Source organism: Macaca nemestrina, chromosome 9, assembly GCF_043159975.1.
Source record: "Macaca nemestrina isolate mMacNem1 chromosome 9, mMacNem.hap1, whole genome shotgun sequence".
Taxonomy (NCBI): domain Eukaryota; kingdom Metazoa; phylum Chordata; class Mammalia; order Primates; family Cercopithecidae; genus Macaca; species Macaca nemestrina.
In genome coordinates this window covers 62848744-62873323 of record NC_092133.1, presented here as the reverse complement: position 1 = coordinate 62873323, position 24580 = coordinate 62848744, and the positions used below count along the sequence as shown (strand labels likewise).

General features: G+C 37.9%; 1 protein-coding gene and 1 pseudogene across 20 annotated transcripts in view; both read left to right on the top strand.

The window, feature by feature from the left end:
- The window catches only part of LOC105466141 (catenin alpha 3), a 1883635-nt gene that overhangs the window by 1081861 nt on the left and 777194 nt on the right, over positions 1-24580 (top strand). The window lies entirely within an intron of this gene.
- LOC139356247 (peroxiredoxin-like 2A pseudogene) lies at positions 9668-18858 on the top strand (annotated as a pseudogene).

Below are 24580 nucleotides of genomic sequence, written 5' to 3'. Positions count from 1 at the left end.
ATTCCAGCTCATAGGAAGAGATCAGGGGAATGTGAAAAGATAGGACTAGTCTTTTTTTTTTTTTAATTTTAAGTTCAGGGGTGCATGTGCAAAATGTATAGGTTTGTTACATAGGTAAACATGTGTCATGGTGATTTGCTGCACAGATCATCTCAACATCTAGGTAGTAAGCCCAGCATCCATTAGCTGTTCTTCTTGATGCACTCCCTCCCCCCACCCCACCCCTACAGGCTCCAGTGTGTGTTGTTCCCCGCCACTATGTGTCCTTGTGTTCTCATCATTCAGCTCCCACTTATAAGTGAGAACATGCAGTGTTTAGTTTTCTGTTCCTTCGTTAGTCTGCTGAGGATAATGGCTTTCAACTCCATCCATGTCCCTGCAAATGACATGATCTCATTCCTTTTTATGGCTGCATAGTATTCCATGGTGTATATGTATCACATTTTCTTTATTCAGTCTGTCATTAACAGGCATTTAGGTTGACTCCATGTCTTTGTTATTGTGACTCATGCTGCAATGAATATATGAATACATATATCTTTATAATAGAATGTTTTTAAAATTTTTTTAATTTCCATAGGTTTTTGGGGAACACGTGGTGTTTGGTTACATGAGTAAGTTCTTTTGTGGTGTTTTGTGAGATGTTGGTGCACTCATCACCCAAGCAATGTACACTGTACCCAATTTGTGTCTTTTATCCCTCGCCCCCTTCCACCCTTTCCCCTTAGTCCCCAAAGTTCATTGTATCATTCTTACGCCTTTGCATCCTCGTAGCTTAGCTCCTGCTTATAAGTGAGAACATACAATGTTTGGTTTTCCATTCCTGAGTTATTTCACTTAGAATAATGGTCTCCAATTCCATCGACACTGCTGTGAACATAATAGAATAATTTATATTTCTTTGGGTATATACCCAATAATGGGATTGCTGGGTCAAATGGTATTTCTGCCTCTAGATCTTTGAGGAATTGCCACACTGTCTTCTACAATTGTTGAACTAATTTGCACTCTCACCACCAGTGTAAAAGTGTTCCTTTTTCTCTGTAACCTCGCCAGCATCTGTTGTTTTTTGACTTTTTTTTAAACAGAGTCTCATCTGTCACCCAGGCTGGAGTGCAGTGGTGATCTTGGCTCACTGCAAGCTCTGCCTCTCGGGTTCACACTATTCTCCTGCCTCAGCCTCCTGAGTAGCTGGGACTACAGGCACCTGCCACCACGCTCAGCTACTTTTTTGTACTTTTAGTAGAAATGGGGTTTCACCGTGCAAGCCAAGATGGTCTTGATCTACTGACCTTGTGATATGCCTGCCTTGGCCTCCCAAAGTGCTGTGATTACAGGTGTGAGCCACTGCGCCTGGTCTTGACTTTTTAATTATAGCTATTCTGACTGGCATGAGATGGTATTTCTTTGTGGTTTTGATTTACATTTCTCTAATGATCAGTGATGTCAAGCTGTTTTTCATGTGTTTGTTGGCTCCATGTATGTCTTCCTTTGACAAATGTCTGTTCATGTCCACTTTTTATAATACTGGTACAAGAACAGACACATAGACCAATGGAACAGAATAGATAACTCAGAAATAAGACCACACACTTACAACCATCTAATCTTAGACAAACTTGACAAAAACAAGTAATGGGGAAAGGACTCCTTATTTAATAAATCATGCTGAGAGTGCTGGCTAGTCATATGCAGAAAATTGAAGCTGGACCCCTTCCTTATACCATATACAAAAATTAACTCAAGATTGATTAAAAACTTAAATAAGACTGGATGCCGTGGCTCACGCCTGTAATCTCAGCACTTTGGGAGGCACAGGTGGGAAGATCACTTGAGGTCAGGAGTTCAAGATCAGCCTGGCAAACATGATGAAACCCTATCTCTACTAAAAATACAAAAATTAGCCGGGCATGGTGGTGCGCACCTGTAATTCCAGCTGTTCGAGAGCCAGAGGTATGAGAATCACTTGAACATGGGAAACAGAAGTTGCAGTGACAGAGGTTGCGCCACTGCACTGCAGCCTGGGTGACAGAGTGAGACTCTGCCAAAAAAAACAAAACAAAACAAACAAACAAACAAACAAAAACAAATGAAAAACCCAAAACTGTAATATAAAGACACTAGAAGAAAATCTAGGCAATGCCATTCAGGACATAGGCATGGGGCAAAGATTTCATGATGAAAACACCCAAAGCAATTTCAGCAAAAGCAAAAATTGACAAATGAGATCTAAGTAAACTAAAGAGCTTCTACACAGCAAAATAAACTATCATCAGACTAAACAGATAACCTATCGAATGGGAGAAACTTTTTGCAATCTATCCATCTGACAAAGGTCTAATATCCAGAGTGTACAAGGAACTTAAAACAAATGTACAAGAAAGATAGAGGGCTGGTCTTAAGGGCATCAGTGTCACACATTATTTCTGCTTACCTTCTACTGAAATTAGAAGGTAAGCAGAAATGACTCACATGACTCCTCCCAACCACAAGCTAGACTGGGAAATGTAGTGTTTCTGGTAGGTACTTGCAAATCTACACATCTGTTACTAGTAATGAAGGAAAAACTGGATTTTATGGATAGCTAATGGCTTTGTCAATATGTATATGCAATATTGTCTTCTTTCTGAAGTAACATTATTTCATAAACAATATGCCCTTCATTTAGTTAAGGATATGATGTAAGTGTCCTACTACTTTTAATTCTGAAATTTTGTCACATTAATAAAGCTTTAAATTAAAATGTGACTTTTTATACCCTAAATAAATCCACAAACATCTCCTTTATCACATTTGAATTAAAAGCTTTACATTTGTATGTCAAACCTTACACCATAACTTATCTTCCAAATTTTATTAAAAAATTCCCTATTACTTGATGTGCATTTGTTCCTAGACAAGTAGACTATTGGTTTCACAAATTATTTTCTAACACACTGTAAATTTTTCTGCTATACAATGAATGAGTTCACAACATTGATTAAAGCTACTGCTGAATTCAACATTCCACTCATTAATTTACTAAAACTTCTATTTTTAGCTATGTACTACTTCTCTATAGATTTATCCCACCAGTTGAATTTTTAAAGGAATGACTTCTCCAAAAGAAATATTTCTTAATTATTAATATCAAGGAATGGACAACTGGGTTATTGTATATGATCATTATCATAGTATCCTCTGAAAGTGTATCACTAACCTATATGTCTAGCAAAGAAAGATGTTCTTGTTTAATGAAATATGATCTGCATTGAGTTTTATCAACATTATTTATTTTTCCCCTTGACTAGTTTAAGAGAGTTATAAATTATACTCTATACTTTAATAGGCAGATAGACTAATTTTTCAAATATTAGTCCATTTTTACTAACTCTTGTAAATATAACTGTTGCTCTTCTTTTTTTTTTTTTTTGAGACGGAGTCTTGCTCTGTTGCCCAGGCTGGAGTGCAGTGGCCGGATCTCAGCTCACTGCAAGCTCCGCCTTCCGGGTTCACGCCATTCTCCTGCCTCAGCCTCCCGAGTAGCTGGGACTACAGGCGCCCGTCCCCTCGCCCGGCTAGTTTTTTGTATTTTTTAGTAGAGACGGGGTTTCACCGTGTTAGCCAGGATGGTCTCGATCTCCTGACCTCGTGATCCGCCCGTCTCGGCCTCCCAAAGTGCTGGGATACTGTTGCTCTTCTTGATATTTTTTCCTAGAAAACTTTTTTTTAAATGTTTGTATCACAAGATCTTCAGATTTAGAGTTGAAAGGAATCCTGAAAGTAACCTAATTTTAGTTCTGAAGCTTGACTTTCCTCTTTTATATTCTTCCAAGTGGTTATTTAGCCTTTGCATAAGCAATTTCTAGGATAGGAAAATTACTGTCTCCCATAACACTCAATTCCATCTTTTAACATCTTTGACATATGACTGTTAGCATTAGTTCTTGGCAAACACCTATGAAATTTAAAGCATTATGCTAGTGCTCTTAAACATGTTCTCTTAGGTAATCCTTATACCAGCCTTATTGTTGACATGATTTATAGTTTGAAAAAATAAGCTCAAAGAGGTTTTATATTTAGGGTCACATTGCTAGTTGATTGAAGGTGAAATTTTCTACTGGATGTATCAGATCATATGTCCATGCTTTTTTCAATAAGATGAGTTGTCTTTACTTACATGTGAAAAAAATCTGTCTTCCCAACAGCCTACTGGGCTACTGGTTTTCAAACATACAGTAGATGAGTTCACGGCATGAGTTAAACATCAGTTACTCTATGTTTAAAGTTCTTCCTGGCAACAATTCTTGAAATATTTGAAGTCAGCCCTCATGTATTCCATATGCTTCCTCTTCTCTGAGGTGCATTTTATAGTTCCTTCAAATGGTTACTTTTAGCTCTTATATTGTCTGAGCCACTCTTGTCTAAATGCTTTCCAGTTTATTTTTTGGTAATACCACTCCAAGTGATGTTCAAAATAGAATGTAATGTTCCTGGATTGGCCAAACTAGCAAACTGTAATATGGGATTACCATCTCAATTGTTATAGGAACTTTATTAATGTAGTCCTATTGAATTAGCTCAGCAAACCACATTGTAGCGTTCATTTCTGTTAAGTTTAAGGTTGGCATATAATTTTATATATTAATAAGTTGGTGAGATATTGGCTTTACATTTTGAATTATATCATATTTATTCTTTCTAATTTCCTGTTTTATCCTTTGAAAAGAGCCCATGAAATTCTTTGTCCACTCTGATTTTTGTGTCCTGAAATTTCCATGTCATTGCAATGAAAAAGAATCAAAGTATGGCTGCACTAAAAGGAGAGTATTTCTAAAATGTAAAGCACTTTGCAAAAGCACTCAACATACATTCTTTCTAGCTCTTATAACTACATTATAATGTGGGTATTAGCATACATATTTTGCTCATTACAATTTAGTAATTTGTTCAAGTCCATAAAGAAAGAAGTTTAGAGGAGATGAATTCACCCATATCTGTTTTGTTTTTCCTGCAATGTCATAATGATATTGATAAGTATGTGTTATCCTAAAGGACTAACTAACCAGAAATAGATTATAGAAAACACTTGGTGATATCTCTAGTATTAGGTCAACTTCCAAGGGACTTATGCAACACTTGTGCTAGAAGTGAGAGAGGTGAAAATCATTGTATTACAATATCTGAAATAAACATGCCTGTGATTTGTGAAACAAGTGAGGTTTGCTTTCCATATCCAAGTTTGGACCGTTGCTTCATGCATCCAAAAGCAGATAGATCAACATTGCATTATCTTGTACTTCATATAGCTCAAACATATTTGAATCTTCATATCTGCCACTGTGACAAACTGTCTGTGTTTGTCTGGGAAGGTATCAAAAGTAGAGTAACCGGGCAATGTTATTATGCCAGTGTAGAATTGCTAGTGTATATTTACTCTTGATTCTAAGTTGGCAGAGGGCATTAGAGCTCCACTTCACAGCACTTTAGCAATGATACGTGGGTTTATTGTGTCCATCAACTTCATTTACTGGAAAATCAGATACCTGGTCTTAACCTCGTTGACTCTGCTTAAAGGTAGACCCCTTAATTTTATCTTCCCCATATCAGCAATCCAGGTCTATAGGAGATGGTTTGTAAATGAGTTGTAGTCTCTAGAAACAAGGCAAAGATCATCTAAAGCATATTAGTGCTAGATCTCTTAATATTTCTTTCTCCAGATTTTTAGATCTTAAGACAGAAAAACACCTACAGTTGGCCTTAGTATTTGTGGGTTCCATATTCATGTGTTTAACCAACTACAGATGAAAAATGTGGCTAGGCCTATAGTAGTTGTGTGTGTACTGAACATGTACAAACTTTTCCTTTCTTGTCATGATTCCCTACACAATGCAGTGTACAAATAACAACTGTTTGCATACCATATACATTGAGTTATAAATTATAAGTAATCCAGAGATGATTTAAAGTAAATAGGAGGATGTACATAGGTTTTATGCAAATACTACATCATTGTATATAAGAGACTTCAGCATCCATGAATTTTGGTGTCCATGGGAGTCCTGGAACCAGTCTCCACATTGAAACAGAATAATGACTGTATATTTCTTCAAATCCCTTTACAATACTGAGAACAGTGCTCAGGATATAGTAGGTTACATATACACATATTCGTTGATTATGGGTTTAACTTTCTAATTTATTGGTCTCAGAAATAGTGAGATAAAATATTGAAACAATGATGATGTAGGGATTTTCACACATAATTTTAACTTCTCTTTCCAAAGTATGTTGAGAGTTTTTGTCCTAAATGTATATAGTATCAACACATACATATATACACAAATTATTCAATGAAGCTTTTAAATTTCGAGATGATTTCCCTTATCACTTAGCACATTTCTTCTCACTGTCAATGGGTGTGTGCTAAGGGAATGCAAATTAACTGTATTATTAATTTAAGTAAGACATAATTAGTAAGGTAAATCTTCTGCCAAAAACCACATAACACATTCCAGGGCCAAATATAAATGAGCTATGATTAGCCTGCTGTTCCCCTTTATTAGTTCAGATTAATGGTGTATTCCCTGTGGGTATAAAGATGCACAACCATGTGTTTTCTAAGGGTCTTAGGACCATTTGTTAACTGCAGTGGGAACTTCACATCTCACTATCTTGTGAGGACTTCCTGGTATTTAATCAATGTGAGAAAGGAGGACAAGTGTCAATTGATTAGAAAGCATGAATAGGGTTTGTAAGCAGAACATTTAATGAGCTAACTAAATTTCTCTACCAGTCAATAGCAAACATGGGCTCCCTTCATGCAAGTACTGCATCGTTTCTTCTCCTGCCTGGTACCATTATCCAGACTGTGAATAGCATTGTTGTCAGAGAACACTTTCAGAAGCATTCTTGACTGGAGGAAACACAGGGAGTAGCAATCCATTAATGAAGCAGATTCACATCGATTAATTACATTCTACTTCCTCTGTTCAGGCCTGTAGCACAGCTCTAGAAGGGGAAAAAATATGATGCAAGGAAGAGAAAAGCCCTCAAATTAAATTTTCAAGTCTGATTTATGAGACTTCTCTGAAAATCTAGTTTTTTTCTAATTTCAGTTATTTGTTTCTCTGCTTCCCTGACAAGGCTGTTCTAACACCGCCTGGATTTTGGCTTTTTGCCTGCCTCATTCCTTTCTTGGCTTGTTCTCATTACAGCACTTTTGCCTGATAGGAGTGAAGACCCTTGAAACTGGGAATCCAGACTATATAGAGCAAAACCTATTGCTGGCAATGGGCAGTTAAGAGACAACACAGGCTATTAACTGATGCTGTTGTTTTCTGGTAGCCATTGTGGGGCACTGCATGTGTGCTATTATTCACAATCAGGGTCATCATTCTAGTCCCTGCTGGGATTCATTTTTATCAAGAACAAGTAAGTAAGATGACTATAGAGTGTGCTGTGCAGTGAACTGGCATTTATGATTTTTTTTGATGACCTTAGTCCTTCCTAATTGTGTTTTGTGGCTATAAGGCCAAGTGATTTAGGTCTGTGTGTGTGCACAAGGGTACAATTTGGAGTATTAACTATAGTGCTATTGCTTCCATTTGTAGAGGATTGTAGGATTTAGAAAACTGGCCCTTGGGTTGGATGGTAGCAGCATCTTCCATTAATAGCCATAAAAGTCAGGAATACTTCAAAAACATTTCAAAAGATAAAAAAGAGAAAACATATGTTACTAGAAACAACTATCATATATCTCATACCCTGCATAAAGAGAGAATCATTGACAGCTAATTTTATATTCAAATAATTATGAAGTTGTGGTCTGCAGAGTCAGCTCCTTTCTCTCCCCTCCTCTCCCTTTTCTTTATTCTTTCTTGCTAGGCAGGATCAGGTTAAAAAGAAAATCCATGAAAACCAACAAGGGTGGCTAAGAAGCTAGAATGATAGAGCAGAAAAGACTTCTTTTCTGAATGATAGAGCAGAAAAGGCCAGAATCACCTGGCCTCACACTGTGATTGGACAGAAGAGACACTGACTTTCCTGGACTCACTTGAGTCTCAATCCTGAACAAGGACTGTGATGCCAAGCCTCTGTCTACTCAAGAGCCACGCTTCCCCCAACCCCCACAACCCCAGGACAGATCTGATTCTTATTACTCTACAGTTGCTTGAAACTTCTTATAAGTTTACAGTTGTGCCTATGAGCAAAGACTTAAAATGAAGACAGTCCTAGAGAAGTACCCTCAGGAATACACTGTTGATGTCAGAGCTTTAGAACCACAAATTTGGATGGAGGGTCACTGGAAAAAGTGACCACAGATGCAGAGTGTAACAGCAAGTATTTGTGTGTGTGTGTGTGTGTGTGTGTGTGTGTGTGTGTGTGGCGGGGTGCGGGGAGGGAGTTGATAAACCTGACTTTGTATGGAAAGAATCACATCTGGCTTGAGTCTCCCAGTGGATGTCACTTCTTTTAACTTGTAGGTTTACTTACACTCAGAAAAATCTAGTCTCCCAAATTGCCTAGGAAGCTAGCACCAATTCTCTGTTTATGAAAACATCAACCACAGTTTAGCATTTTAATTGAAAGAAAAGATAGCTGATAAATTCAACTAGGTTATAATACCCTCAAGTGCTATGATATGCTTCTCTAAGTTTCCTAATGTCACTCATGATCCATGCTCTTGAAACAGCATGACATAATGTCAGGAATGCTGAGTTTGGAGTAGAATATCTCTGTTATACCACTTATGGTTTTTAAGGTTTTTTATTCCTATTAATCTGTCAAATGGGTATGACATCAAGAGGATTAACAGCGATGCCCATAAAGTGCCTAACACAGTGCTTGACCTTACTGGGGATTCAGTAAGAGCAGGTATTGTTTGTTGCTCTTGTTTTATTATTAACAGTAGTAATGAAGAGCCCTCTTGCTGCTCCCACTTTCTGTTTTTATGGTGTCCCAAACATTCCCCAGCAGGGCAGCCTCTCTTGCTCCCTTCTGCCTGATGTCTTTTCTTAGCAACCCAGAATATTCATCATTCTTACCAGGCACCTGGAGGAAGGAAGCCTCTAGTTCCTCTCTGGTTTGCCTGGTTATCACAGCTTTCTCAGCTGAGCCTTCAGTGAGGAATCATGGTCCTTCTCTAGAACACTAGTTTCCAAATTTTATAGTTATTTATGCCCATTAGTAAAATGGTGTTGAGGCTATACTCCTAATATATGTTTATTTATTTATAAATAATACATATGCACTACTATACTAATAAGTAAAACAAAGAAATTTTATAAACATTGGAATGGAAACGGTACATTCAGTTGTTTTCTTATATGTTGTCATGGCTCATCTTGCACACCTTCTGGGGTGCACAGCTTGAAAAGCATTGCTCGAGGGGATTATCATGTTTTTGTAAACTAGACTATCTTACCCATAAACCAAGTACCTCAGTCATCGTCCAGAAAATGCCTTCCACACCCTTGGGTCTCTTTCCATGAGGAAATCCCATGGCCTGTCTCTGCAGCATCTGAACTATCACTCTAGCCCTCATGCTGGCCCTCTGACCCAGTGCTTCTGCATTTTGTCTGTACATGTGATTCGCCTGGGGACCGGTTCAAAATGTCTGTGGCCCATCTCAAACCAATTAAATAAAAATATTGGCAGGTGCAGGGCCCGCCTCTGGGATCCTCCAGGCCTGGTGGTTTTGTCCCTAAGCGCCCGGGTGTTGGGGTGGGAGAAGGAAGGGAGGCACTCAAGGACCCAAGTTTCTTCATCATGGGTGATGAGGTCCATTGGTGCAGGAGCCCTGGGGGCTGCTGCCTTGGTATTGCTGCTGGCCAACACAGACGTGTTTTTGTCCAAGCCCCAGAAAGCAGCACTGGAGTACCTGCAGGACATAGACCTGAAAACACTAGAGAAGGAACCAAGAACTTTGAAAGCAAAGGAGCTATGGGAAAAAAATGGAGATGTGATTATGGCCATGTGGAGGCCAGGCTGTTTCCTTGTCTAGAGGAAGTTGCGGGTCTGTCCTCCCTGAAACACATGTTGGACGAGCTGGGCGTCCCCCTCTATGCAGTTGTAAAGGAGCACATCAGGACCGAAGTGAAGGATTTCCAGCCTTATTTCAAAGAAGAAATCTTCCTGGATGAAAAGAAAAAGTTCTATGGTCCACAAAGGCAGAAGATGATGTTTATGGGATTTATCCATCTGGGAGTGTGGTACAACTTCTTCCGAGCCTGGAATGAAGGCTTCTCTGGAAACCTGGAAGGAGAAGGCTTCATCCATCCACGAGTTTTCGTGGTGTGATCAGGAAAGCAGGGCATTCTTCTCAAGCACTGAGAAAAAGAATTGAAGACACAGTAAACCTACTTTCTGTTCTGGAAGCTGCTAAGATGATCAAACCACAGACTTTGGCCTCAGAGAACACATGATTGTGTGAAACTGCCCAACTTAGGGATAACCAGGGGCATTCACTTGTATTCTGTTTCCACTTATGTCCCTAGGGAGTGAGAAACCCATTGATACTCTACTCTTAGTATGGATTATTAATGTATTTTAATATTCTGTTTAGGCCCAGTTAGGCAAAATAGCCCCAAAACAAGATGGACAAAAATCTGAAAAATTAATGAGGATTATTAAGCTAAAACCTAGAAAATACGAGGCTTAAAATTGACTTAAAATCACTGCACTCCGGCCTGGGTGCAGTGGCTCACACCTGTAATCCCAGCACTTTGGGAGGCCAAGGTTAGCAGGTCACTTGAGGTTGGGAGTTCGAGAACAGCCTGGGCAACATGACGAAACCCTGACTCTACTAAAAATACAAAAATCAGTCGGGTGTGGTGGCACGCACCTGTAGTCCCAGCTACTCGGGAGGCTGAGGCAGGAGAATCACTTGAGCCTGGGAGGTGGAAGTTGCAGTGAGCCGAGATCACACTGCCCTCCAGCCTGGGTGACAGAGATTCCATCCCCCCCACAAAAAAAATTGATTGCTGTACCTCATTACAAATGTATATGGTGTTTGAGTGCTGTTGCTTGAAATTATTTTTCTTTTCAGGTCTTAAAAAATCCAAGAAAAGTTGACGATTGACTTGAAGATTACAGAATTTAAGGTTTTTTGGTAAATAAATAAATAAATAAATAAATAAATTTGTGGGTCTGCCCTGAGGCTGTGAAGGGCCTCTTTTGTTTAGCCCAGTGAGCTGTTGGACTGGAGTAGGAAACCATTTACCATAGGTCCTGATCAACACTCCCATGGGAAGCTGGGGCCTCAGAGACTACTGGAGAGCAGGTCTTTTTGATTTTTCTCTCTTTTCTTTTCTTGTTTTGAGACAGAGTCACTCTCTGTCACCCAGGCTGGAGTGTAGTGGCACGATCTTGGCTCACTGCAACTTCTGCCTCCAAGTTCAAGCAATTCTCCTGCCTCAGCCTCCCAAGTAGCTCAGATTACAGGCACCCATCATCACACCCAGCTTTTTTTTTTTTTTTTTGTATTTTTAGTAGGGATAGGGTTTCACCATGTTGGCCAGGCTGATCTCGAACTCCTGACCTCAGGTGATCCACCCGCCTCAGTCTACCAAAGTGCTGGGATTATAGGCATGAGCCACTGTGCCTGGCCTAGAACAGGTGTCCTTTGCCTACCTTCCTTCTGTTTTCCTCAGTCACATTAGAGAGAGAAGGGTCTTGCTCCAAATCCCATTCTGGAGAAGGCAACCTGATACAGTTTTGTCCAGGACCCACCAAACGTGCACAGCAACGGCCCTATCAGCGTATTGCAAATGAAAGGATGAGTTGAGTTAAGTTTTGCTTTGCTCTCCGGCTATTTATAAAGCAAGCTTGGGAATCAACCAGAGTGGATGATTGACAGGAGGAAGGGAGGAAGGCATAAAAGGTGACTGCCTTCACCTTCTTACCTTCAAATAGTCCCTTCACCTTCTTACCTTCAGAATAGCCCTTCTATTTATCTCTTTTCTCCCTTCTTCTGTCTTTCATTTTTTTTTTTTTTAACTGAAAGTGAGGTAAGGAGAGAGAAGGTCTTTCCAATATTTTCCTTAGCATCATGAGACATCCCAATTCAGAGTGAAATAAACATTTAATTACCTGGAGTGCTTGGGATAGGGTATTCTTCTTTAAGTTTGTATTTATATTTGTATGTATGCATTCATGCATATATGTTAGGAACTGCTTAATCACCAGGAAAAAGTTTTCCTTCCACTTTACCCTTTTCTTTCACTTGCTACTTTGGCACCTCTTGTGAAAAAAGCTTTCTAAAAGCCTGAATCCATATTCTTGCCTGAGAGGTGAGTTGAAATGCAGGCATCTAGATTAATATCTAATTATACTGGTGCTTAGCTGCTACCATTGAGGCCAAAAAACACGTCTCCCCTCTCCCACAGCAAAGTCCCTCTCTGTCATCTTAAGATCTCTGGGAGGCATATATTTGCATCAGAACAAAGTGACTGAAATATGTTTCTCGGACTTCCTCACAATGGTCTCTTGCCCACAAACCGTATAAGGCCACTGTAGGCGTGCGGCTGCAGGTATCTTCTGAGATGATCGTGTTTCTGATTACCCTGTTCTCTTTGCAGTATTTCTGGTCATAGCAGTTTTTCTGAGGTGGTTCCCTTGATGCCTCATGTGCAGAAGCTGCTGCACGGAGGATACTGTGTCCTGGATCCTGGATACTGGATCAAAGAGTATTGACTGCAGGCTGAGACTCAAATTGTTTGTTCATTAATTTGTTGAAATAATTGAGTATATCTTTTGCTCCTAAAAAGTAGAACACATATTATCAGATGATAACTAAGGGTCAGAAAGTTCAAATGGCTTGTCAAAGGTAACATACGTGGTCATAATGGCACTAAATGGAGGGCCAACCATGATAACATAATAATAGTAAACAAAGCATATAGAGAGATCAACAGACAGACAAATAAATACTTAATATAAATCAGATACTCTGTATGTGTCTATTGACGCATCAGGCATTGTACTAGACACACTATTAAAATCACTATTAAAACATAGATTTTATAATCAAGAGTCTTAGAATCTGATCAAGAAGGCAGACCCACAAGAAAACGATAAAATGCAATGAAATAAACATTGAAAATGGAGGAAAAATAAAGTTCTTAAGATCACAGGGCACTTAAATTGACTTGAGGAATCAGAGTGCAAAGATCTTTGCACAGCATATTTGGAGAGCATTGAATGATTTGATACACTGAAGCCAAAGTATAAGTGCAGAACTGACAGCACAGATCATGAAAGACTGTAGTACATAGAAAGCAACGTAAATTTATGACATTCCACCACACACAGACTTTCTATGTTACATTAGTGTTAAATGGTTGCACAAAAAGGGGAAATAAAGTTATTTGAAATGATTTTAACAAACAATTGTCCGCAACTTAACAATCAACTGTCAAATCAATTGTTAAAATGCTGTTAATCAATTGTTATGTGATTTTCATTTAACAAGTATTAATTGATCACCTGCTATGACAAGCACTGTTTTAGGCCTTTGGGGTACATCGGTGAACAAAATGAATGAAAATCACTGTCCTCACAAAGCTTATATTCTCTTTATTATAAGTTTATTTTATATTATTGTATATTTTATTATTATATTTAATTATATTATAATTATTTTAGTTTTATTATAAATTTATTTACTATAAATTACTATATATACAAACATGTATTGCTCCATATAGTTTCACATATAATGGGGAATATACTGTATTTTTTGGACAATTTAAGAAATATTCAGTGTTAATTTTGAGTAAAATAGGTCTTTTGCCTCTTTTACCTTAAAACTTAATTCTAAGATTTGACTCCACTGTAGTCAATTAACAATGGAGAACTATTAAGAAATTACATGCAAATGAAATAATATTTGCATTTTGGGAAGAGGACGCAAGCAGTGGAGTTGTTTGATAGGTAATGCCTGAGACTAACACTGGGGAAACTCATTAGGCTGCCACTGTGTGAAAAATAATTCAATAAAATAGGACAATAAAGCAATTGCAACATTTAGGATTATTGAGAGGGAGAGAAGGAGTTTAAAATCATTCCCAGGATTCTGCATTAGATAATGAGATGATGAGTAACAGAAAACAAAAAGGGTTAATACAGGTGAAGTATTATATAGTATTATAGAGTATTATATACTATTATATAGAGTATTATATACTAAAAGTATTATAAAGTACTTTTATATCCCTTCATTTAACGTTCACAGAAACTATAAAAGTTTGGTGCCAGTGTAACTGTACAACTTGTTGGCTTTTGTTTTTCTTCATAACTTTAGAAGACCTTTTGGTTCTGTCTGTAATATATAATCATGCCTTAAAGCTGATTACAATTTTCACTGTTAAAGATTCACACTTTGGCTACCTTTTCATTTATTACTCACAACCACAGACTGGGCAGAGGTAGAAGCCATGGCTGAGTAGCCAGAGAATCTAGAGCTGCTGTCAGCAAATTGAATCATCAGCATTCTCAAGGAAATCACCTGCTGGCTTATTAAAGTTAATTGCTTGCAGGTATCAAGTTCCTTAGCCAGAACTATCAAAGTCGCTGTGAGAGAGGTGATTAAGACTGTGCTGGGAGCTTGGCAAAGCTGGATGAGTACCATCTCATGGGGTGTCTTAGCTTCAGGGAGACTGCTTCCTACGTCCACATTGTTTGTTTCTTCCTCCTTGCGCTTCCACCATCCCCTACTCCTGTCCCCACCGCATGCCAACTTATCCAGGTAATGTGTTAATTTTGATTCTCTAACATTTGACAGGCATGTATTAAACATTTATTTCCACCCTCAAAAAGCACTGAGATAAATAACACAGCCTCTGCACACAAGGAACTTCCAGTCGAGAATAGGAGACAGACTTTTAAACCTATGATTATAATACTATGCCATAAATTCTAGAAACTGGTTAGTCTAACATACTATAAGAAGGTATAGAGATAAGGTATATAGTACATATATATGTTTACATTTTCATTATCTGCCTTTGGGGACTGGGATAAAAGAAGATGGAAATATTTACCTATATCAGTCGGAGTCCTCCAAAACGAATTGGCTTACATGGTAGGGGCTGGCAGGTCTGAAATCTATAGCGTAGGTTTTATATAAACTCAGGCAAGAGTTGATGTTGCAGTATTAAATCTGAAATTTGTAGAGCAGGTTGGCAGGCTGGAAACTCAAGCAGGATTTCTATGTTAGTCTTAAGGCAGAATCCCTTCTTTTGGGGGATACCTCAGTTTTCTGTTATTGTTTTTGTTTGTGTTTTTATCTTTTGCTCTTACGGCTTCCAACTTACTGTGTGAGGCCCACCTACATTATCAAGGGTAATCTCTTTAATTAAAGTCAATTGATTAAGAAATGCTCACCACGTCTGCAAAATACCTTCACAGGAGCATTTAGATAAATATTTGACCAGACAGCTGGGCACCAAAGCCTGACCAAGTTTTTTTGCTTTGGTAAACCAAAGTCGGGCGAGGCACTGCAAATGTATAGAAATTCAAACTCCAACATATATTGAAATTATTCCCTAGGATAGCACTTTAAAATTCAAGCTTATTCCCAGGGTAAAGACATCAAACACCTAGGTAGTGCCATGCTTAGATCCAGGAAAGAAAGGTCTTTGTCCTGGGCCCCATGCATTAGAGGGCCCCACATATGACAAAAACACAAACATAAATGCCTGTTACCTCACTTCTGGCCTACAGCACTGGCTCACTGCAATCTGAAACATTCACTCTCATGATTAATATTATTTGGGCTACCAGAAAATTCTTCTCCACATTTTTTCTTACATCCTAGTGGCGAAAAGATAGCAAAGCTCAAATGCCATAAACATTTTCAGTTTGAACTGCTGTCAACATGAGAGATGAATATCTTATTTTGCAGCAGGGGGGTGGGGTGGGCTAGGTTTGAGCACTATAAAGAAAATATACATAAACTATTTTCAGATTCTTCCTTGTGGAATGAACACACCAAATCATTGCATAATCAAGGATTGTTTTCCTAGGTAGAGCTGAACATCACTTTTCTTGTATCTGTTCATGTTTCATTGGTAGATTTGAAAGTCCAGACAAATTAGCATAGCATTTGTACATGATAGGTATATTTTAGATTATTAAATAAATCATAGTACTCCTATACTTTTCTATATTTGGGGTTAGAGAAAATATGAAGTGTGCTACCAGTTCTTCATATTGGCAAGCAAATGGGTAGTGGATGCTCAATGTTAAAAGAGACAAAATTAAATGAGAAAATGTCAGCTTTAATGAAATATTCTGAAATTAAAATGTGATATTCCTTATATGCATTTCAGTTTTTGACTTAATAGGTAATTTGAATATTTAAGAAAGAATTATGAATTTTTTATTCATAATTATTTAATTTTTAATAAAATATATTTGAATTTTCTAACTGCAATACAATTTCATTTTAGTTTAAATCCTTTGGCTCATCATTGTCAAGAAATTAATTAAAAATCTTGACCACAGCCATATAATTTTGATGAAATAAAGAGGAGAAATATAAATTTTATGGAATACATGTGTGTTTATTAATTAAGCTGGTTTCATTTTATTACTTATATAAACATTGCCATCTCGACAAGAGAATGCCCAGGTATGCTCTCAAATATTAAATTTAATATCTTTGACATTTTGCCAACTTTTAGTCATCTAATAACTATTGCCTTACACAATACTTTTCATTTGTCATTAAAAATTATATATTTAAGGCAGCACAATGATAGAACATATTTTATTAAAGTTTCTTAGTTTTTAAATAACTTTTAAATATTTAAACATGTGGTATGTGGGCCTCCATTTCTACTGTTGCTTTGGGTCCTGCATATCTAGGAGTAGGCTAACCAATAAGCAATTGAGACAGCATCTAGGAGGGGGCATGAACATCCTCAAGGAGCTATGACTATTCCAAGAGATGGATGACAATCTTTAACTTGTGAACTAGGGGTGGGAGGATGTGAGGTGGGATAAGTAGTGCCCTTTCTATTTTTTCCTATGCCTCCTTGCCCAGTAAACAGACTTACTTTCTTTTTAAAGAGCTGGATGTAAAAAAATTTAATTCGGGAAAATTATGTAGGTGGACCTGGAAGAACTGGAATAGGCTGTAAGTAAGTTATTGAAATTAGCCCTCAGCAATCATTCTGAAAAAGGGGACATTTGAGCTCGATCTGGAAAGATGAATCTGGAAAGATGAATAGAAGCCCTCTAGGTGGATGAATTGTGTGTGGGAAGAGGTGCACTAGGAAAAGGCAAAAAGGCAGAAAAAGCAGGTTGCTTCACAATATTTCAAAACTTTCATATGACTAAAACACTGGGTGGGAAGGAGGAAATGGAAAGAGAAGGGCTGAAATATGAGAACAGAAAGGATGTTACACTTCTTCCCAAGAGCCTGGCTTTTATCCTTCAGAAGAGACTCATTAAAGGAGTTTTAAGCAAGCAAATGACATGATTGATTTTGCCTTTTAAAAATAAGACTTTAGAACCTTGGTTTTCAAATTTTAAAATGCATGATAATCACTTGGAGGGCTTGTTGAAACACAGATGGCTGGGCCCCACCTCCAGAGCTTCTGACTCAGTAGTTCTGGGGTGGAACCCAAGAGTTTGCATTTCTAACAACTCCTGAGTGATGTGATGCTGCTGATATGGGAACCATACTTTAAGAAGCACAGCTCAAAAAAGCAGAGGTGGATGGTGAATGGTTTAGAAAGATGAATCTACAGAAAGTAGACAAGATATGGGGATTAGTGCAATAAAGTTGGGAAAAATAAAGAGTGTTTTATGTAAGCAGTGATGAAGGGTCTAAATAAGAGTTTTAAGAAACAGTACCTAACTGAATTTGCAAGGTCTGGATAAGGAAGACACAAGTGTTGAAGATGACTCTCTATCTGGCTTGTTTTTGAAGGTATGAAAGAGCCCAGGTCTGTAATCTAGAGAAAGAGAGAAAGAGAATGGATTTCCGTGTATAGTCATTGGTGTAAAAGTGCAATTTAATTGAATATCATGCAACAACTGGATTACTGAACTTTGGGTGTGCTGAACCAAAGAAGATGGAAAGTTATTTACTTACAGAATATACTAGCTCCATTAGAAGTTCGAGGTCAATATAGTTAATACACGAATGTTATTTATCAATAACAGTCAATACACCATCACGATTCGATCATTTTGGGTGTGGTTAAGGATTGGTCTCCTCTTTGGAGAGTGCCTCAAGCCTTTTACTTAATTACTGTCTAACAAAGTAGATCTGTCAGAATGGGTATTTTTACTTCATTATATTCTATCATGTGATTTTCTCTCTAGTATGTCCTTCTACTTTAAAATATTATTTTAGGTTTAGCAAAATTAATATTACTCTATTTAACAGGGGTCAGGATGCATGTTCACCCTTAATATTTGAATGAACCAGGGCAAGAGTATAAATGAAGGTGTCCCCTTCCATTTGTTGAAATATGTAAATATGTGAAAGTTATAAACCAAGCCAACAAACTCTTAAAGAAAATATGTTCTGTTCTTCTACCTTCACAAATAGAACTAAATAACTAAATTTTCAAAATATATGGAAGGCTATGCCTTTTATATAATTTAAACTTGGCAAAACATCAAAGATGGCTGGATTTGCTTATTCTGCATCTCTGGGATTTTGGTTGATGAGCGTATGGTGATTATACGTGTCATAAAATACAGACAGACATGGTTCCTACATGTTATATATTAATTTCATTATATTTCTTACATCATTTTAGTGAAATTACCAAGTAGGTTACTATAGTAATTTTTTACATAATTAATATTTTATTGACAGTAATGATTTAAAGGATTAAAATATAAAACATCATTGTATTCCAGTGCTCAAAATTTAAACATAGTTGTATCAAAAATGTTTCTTCAAGAAAAATACAAAATTACAAAATTAGAAATGTTTACTTATTTTCTTTTTTTTTTTTTTTTTTTTTTTTTTTTGAGACGGAGTCTCGCTTTGTGGTCCAGGCTGGAGTGCAGTGGCCGGATCTCAGCTCACTGCAAGCTCCGCCTCCCGGGTTTACGCCATTCTCCTGCCTCAGCCTCCCGAGTAGCTGGGACTACAGGCACCCGCCACCTCGCCCGGCTAGTTTTTTGTATTTTTTAGTAGAGACGGGGTTTCACCGTGTTAGCCAGGATGGTCTCGATCTCCTGACCTCGTGATCCGCCCGTCTCGGCCTCCCAAAGTGCTGGGATTACAGGCTTGAGCCACCGCGCCCGGCCGTTTACTTATTTTCTAAAAGGCTTTGCCAGTGTAACTTTTAAAAAGATGGTACAAATTGGCCAGGTGCGGTGGCTCACGCCTGTAATCCCAGCATTTTGGGAGGCAGAGGTGGGTGGATCATGAGGTCAGGAGATCGAGACCATCCTGGTTAACACGGTGAAACCCCATTTCTACTAAAAAATACAAAAAAATTAGCCGGGTGTGGTGGCGGGCGCCTGTAGTCCCAGCTACTCAGGAGGCTGAGGCAGGAGAATGGTGTGAACCCGGGAGGCAGAGCTTGTAGTGAGCTGAGATCCGGCCACTGCACTCCAGCCTGGGTGACAGAGCGAGACTCCGTCTCAAAAAAAAAAAAAAAAAAAAAAAAAAAAAAAAAGAAATGGGCAACAAATGTGGGGAAATATTTCCCCAGGATCTTAATGTTGTGATTCAGGGAAGCTTATATTTAACACACAAGAATGCTATTTCATATGGCAATGACAGGTCATAATGGAAGGTTTTCAGTGTGAAGTATCAATACTATTACCGTAGATACTTTAAAAGATAAAAATACTAAATTGTAACTTTCTTTTTCTCAGCACACTCCATTCAACTCCTTTCCCCTCTACAAGGTTTGATCTCTTAGAAATAACTTGTTTGATGGATAAAGTGCTCTCTGTAGTTGTTCAAATTAGATAAATCAAATAATACATTCCTTACATTAAAGTACAGAAAGTCCCTAAGGAGGCTGGAGTTGAGAGTAGAGGGGAGGTTAGAGACATTGGCCTGAAAGAGGAGTATGTAACAAGGAGGAAACATTAACTGGCTATCTAGAGGGGACTGTGTGAAGAAAGGAGGGTGTCCTAGTAGGTTAAGGCTGCTTTTAACAAACTACCATAGATTGGCTGGTTTATAAACAGCAGAAATGTATTTATCACAGTTCTAGAGGCTGGGAAGTCCAAGATCGAGGCATCAGCAGATTCCATATCTTGGAAAGGCCCATTCTTCATAGACAACCTTTTTCCTGTTACCTTACATGGTAGAAGGGGATGAGGAGTCTTTCCGCAGCCTCTTTTGTAAGGGCATCAATTCCATTCCCGAGGGCTTCACCCTCATGACTTAATCACCCCCAAAGGCCCCGCCTCCTAATACCGTCATCTTGAGGATTAGGATTTCAGCATATGAATTTTGAGGGACACAAACATTCAGACTGTAGCAGAGGAGAAGGGGGAAAGGATGAATGTAAGTGGATGGAGATTGGGAAAGAAGAAGAGAAGAAAGATGGAGAAGGGTGTGAGAAACATGGCAATTAGGAATTTGTAATGTATGTTTATAAAAATAGCAAGGAGTACAGTGTCACAGGAAGGAAGTGAGCAAAGGAGAGAGTAAGAGCAGCTGAGGACAGAGAGGTATCAGGGGACCAGTTGAAATGGGGTTTTGCAAGCATAATGAGTATCCTGAATGATATGAGATATTACTGGAGGGTTTTATTGGGAGGAGTTACTTGAGTTTTAAATGATGATTCAGATATGATTCGAGAATAGAATATAGGTGGACAAGGCTTGTATGAGAAAGATTCTGGGTTACTCTGAGTTTAGTCCAGACATAAGAGCGAGAATGAGACTCTGTGGTGGACCGGGAAGATGACAGAACAGTTTTTATTGCTGTACTGTGACAGTGTTGCCAGGATATAATCTATTAGTAGGGAACCAGCAACCCAACACTGTGAATTGAGCTTCCAACTCTAGGTGACCATTTTCGTTAATTTCTTTAATTAAGATCTTTATTGCTCACAGTGAGGACAAAAACCAAACAACAACAAAAAAGGCCTGCCAGGAACCACACTCTAAAACACTTAAAATACCAGTCTGCTAAATATTGTCATATAAAAGAGATTCTCTGGTTAGAGTTACTTTGGGAACCAAAACTGAAAAGGAAAGAAGCCATTAGTGATTAAGAGAGATGGGAAGTGAGACAATTGCAGGAACCAAGGTGAGGGCCCTGCTATTGAATATTGCCAGAGGAAGAAATGATTTGAAAAGATTTTGGAACTTATTTCTGTCTGTTGAGAAGGAGAAATAAGATGTGGGCAGGCACAGGCATTAGAGAGACCCAGATCATAGCAGCCTGCTAGCTTTGTGGTGCTTGAGCCTCATGTGTGCAGTTAAAGCTCTGTTACCTTGAGGGTTTCAGAGAGAGGTTCGAGAAGTCCCTAGAGCGTAAGGAGGATCCCTTACTTAAGGTCTTAGTATACTAGTAACACAGAAGCACCCAGCTTTCCCAAAACTACCAGAGACACTACCTCGAGAGTGGTTCCTTGATGTTAAGTAAAGACGTAGGAAATAAGTATAGGCATATGAATGATTCTATGCTCACTACAGTTGTTACTGTCATGTAGACACATTATAAGGGTATGAGCTTATTTGTGGTGCAGTCTAGCATAGGTAGCTGAATGTGAGATGTCTTTTCTGTTTGTATCAGAGGAAATGTAAAATAAAATCATTCAGCATGAAAATGTGTTGCTCAATTTTCAGCAAGATTTTCTTATGCTACTATAGAGCTCCGAAGGAAGGAAACACATTCCGGTGTGTCATAGCATTAGTAAGCCAATGAAAGTTGACAATATATTCAAATGTCTCTTGCCATGTGTGAATGTGTTTGTGTGTGTGTGTGTGTGTGTGAGAGAGAGAGAGATATTAAGAGAGACTGATTTGACATTTATGAATAACTTCTCCATATTTTATATTCAGAAAAAATTGCTAATCACTTTCAGCTAAAGTCAAACCATTCCTAAAATGGTGACTGACTACCTTCTTGAATAATATGGAAATATCAGAGCCAGCTGATTTGGGATAACAGCTCTTTGGGACAATGAATTCTTACTCAACATGCAGTCTACATGTTTGCCTATCATTTAATTCCTCCCTCTTTACTCATCAAAAATTTTAAAATCCTGTGTTCTAAACTGCTAGGGGAATTAACTGATATAATTTTGAAGTACATGTTTTTGGATATTCCTTGTCTTTATTGTGAATCTCAGCTTGTATCACATGTTTACTATTTAGCATTTGAGCATCTGCAGAGAACTTAGCACGATCCTTCCCTTTCTAAGATTTGCAGCACATACGTGGCTAATAAATATGAAGCTGGATGATATAGACAACTCCATTGGCTCTGTTTCATCTCTACCACTGTTGGACCTTGACAAGAGGCATTAGGAAAATTTGTTTTTGGTGTGAAGGAGGTTCTTGCTAGGTTTTGCCTAGCAAAAATGGGCACAGTCAGAAAAGATGGCTGGGGCCAAGGCTTGGGGAAGGCAACAAGAAAGAGTAAAAACTTCAGCCAAATATTCTAAATAGTAAAAACATAAGAAAGGTAAGAACTTTTGAAAGTAAGGGTTGGGTGCAGTGGCTTATTCCTGTAATCCCAGCACTTTGAGAAGCTGAGATGAGCAGATCACCAAGGTCAAGAGTTCGAGACCAGCCTGACCAACATGGTGAAACCCTGTCTCTACTAAAATTTACAAAAATTAGCCAGGCATGGTAGCACACACCTATAATCCCAACTACTAGGGAGGCTGAGACATGAGAATCACTTGAACCTGGGAGGTAGAGGTTGCAGTGAGCTGAGATCACGCCATTGCACTCCAGCCTGGATGACAGAAGGAGACTCTGTCTCAAGAAAACAAGAAAAGAAAAAAGAAAAGCCCACCCAGTAATCCTAACTTACGTTGTTGAATGGGTAAAGAAGCAACGCAGAGAAGTACAAGGAAGACAAAAGCAGATTGAATAAGGGAACCTCCTAGGTGTCCCTTAGGAGGATACATTATTAGAGAGGTCAAGTACTTAAATTCATATATTTCATGATATATAGCTGTTTTTCTTTAACATTTCAATTAAAATTTCTGAAGTTTCTGAAGCTAAAGTTAAAGATAAAGTTTGTTCTTTATCTTGCTGAAGTTTCTTACTTTTTTGTTGTTGTTGTTCTTGTTCACAGTGAAAGGATGAATAAAGTTTCTTGAAGAGACTAATTGTGTATTCCAGGTCCTGTATTGCTTGACTATATGCAGAATATATATTCTAACAAATCAGTTTGAGATTTGTGTCAACTGGTAGAAAATAGGATTATGTTCACTCACCAAAAATGTCTTTGAGAGTAGGTTTCCACACTGCCTACCTCGGGTGGCTAACTCTGAATCTTTCGATCTACAACTAGAAGAAAAATCTGCATAAACTGCTAACACATTTTTAAAGATTCTACAGCAAGGCATGGAGGAAATTAGTAGTATATTTAAAGGACGTTCTATAGATAGAAAGTGCTATGTGAATAAAGAAGTGGTATTATTTGCAACCTACCTGATGCAAACAGAATTACAAAACTGTTATTGTAACAAGCGCATGACAAAATTTTAAGATTTATTTCAATGTTGAATTATAAATATCTCAAAGAGTTTAATTCTTGCCTCAAACTATATTTAAAATTACACCTTTTAATGTATCTTAAAATATATTTGAATATATGTCTAGAATATATATTGACAACTTTAGGAAAAAATTTATTAAAGAGTTTCATATATAATTATGAATGCTTTAGGAGCCACATATAAATTTTTCTAAATTCAGCTTAGCTTATTGTTAAAGATTTCTTCATAATATTATTGTGAAGAAAACTTTATTTCTTCATTATCACAAAGATAGGCTAATTCTTCATTATCATCACAAAGATAATGAAATTATCTTCATTAAAGATAATTTCGTGTACTCTAAACAATCTAGGCCATTCCATCATTCTGGCAGCAGAGCATGTCATTAATGATAGATAAAATTTGAGAAACCAAGTGTTCTATCAGTTAGAAAATGATTTTCTCAAAAGGGAAAGCCAACTTTTGGGGTATCTAGTGTCTTGACTCTTTTAAATTTCATTCATGATTATAAATAGTTTTAAATATTTTAAATAAGTGTCAATCATGTAATTGCCCTTATAGAAGAGTAGGAAAACCTTGAAGAAATGATTCTGCTGTGACCTTGAGTTGCTTTGCAGAAAAAGAAGTGGAATGTGTGAAGACACCATCTTCCACACTGGATTTGCCAGTGACTGCTGTTGCCCTAAACACATCTTTTCATGTTTCTGGATCTCGATTCTCACATCTGTTTATGAGAGTGTTTGCCAGATGGCTTCTAAGAACCCTTCCAGTTTCAACATTCTATGTCACTACAATTGGCCTTGATCTCAAAGGATGGACACATTGACACATCTAATTTATTTTTATGAGTATTTTATTAGGGGCAAAAGCAATGTATAGTGTTATTAGCTTCTTTCTTAATTTCTAATAGCATTTCAAAC